Source organism: Arachis duranensis, chromosome 2 (assembly GCF_000817695.3).
Source record: "Arachis duranensis cultivar V14167 chromosome 2, aradu.V14167.gnm2.J7QH, whole genome shotgun sequence".
Classification (NCBI taxonomy): Eukaryota; Viridiplantae; Streptophyta; class Magnoliopsida; order Fabales; family Fabaceae; genus Arachis; species Arachis duranensis.
In genome coordinates, this window is record NC_029773.3 from 16,569,504 (window position 1) to 16,570,456 (window position 953).

Consider the following 953-nt stretch of genomic DNA (forward strand, 5'->3'; position numbering starts at 1 on the left):
CTAGTAACCTAGGGTATACAGAAATGAGTAAATGACGTAAAAATCCACTTCCGGGCCCACTTGTTGTGTGCTTGGGCTGAGCATTGAAGCTTTCATGTGTAGAGACTTTTCTTTGAGTTAAACGCCAGCTTTTGTGCCATTTTGGGCGTTTAACTCCCATCCTTGTGCCAGTTCTGGCGTTTAACGCTGGGATTTCTGAGGGTGACTTTATACGCCGGTTTGGGCCATCAAATCTTGGGCAAAGTATGGACTATCATATATTGCTGGAAAGCCCAGGATGTCTACTTTCCAACGCCGTTGAGAGCGCGCCAATTGGGCTTCTATAGCTCCAGAAAATCCACTTCGAGTGCAGGGAGGTCAGAATCCAACAGCATCTGCAGTCCTTTTTAGTCTCTGAATCAGATTTTTGCTCAGGTCCCTCAATTTCAGCCAGAAAATACCTGAAATCACAGAAAAACACACAAACTCATAGTAAAGTCCAGAAAAGTGAATTTTAACTAAAAACTAATAAAAATATACTAAAAACTAACTAGATCATACTAAAAACATACTAAAAATAATGCCAAAAAGCGTACAAATTATCCGCTCATCATTAACCAAGGCCAAAAGGGGAAAAGTAAACTTACTCGAATAAAAATGTCTTCAGATTGGAAGCAACAGTAACATAAATAAAAGAAAACAATCATAAACTGAAATACCTCAAATAACATTAATTAAGAGAATCATATGTAACATGGAAGAGTTCATAAATTAAATTGTCAAAGTAATTAAAAAGGGAACATTGAACCTGATAAAGAGTTGGAATACTAACTTGAAATAATAAGAAATCCTAATTCTAAAACCTAAGAGAGAGGAGAGAACCTCTCTCTCTAAAAACTACATCTAAACTATGAAAAGTGAATAATTGGAGATCTCCCTCTGAATGGATGCATTCCCCCACTTCATAACCTCTA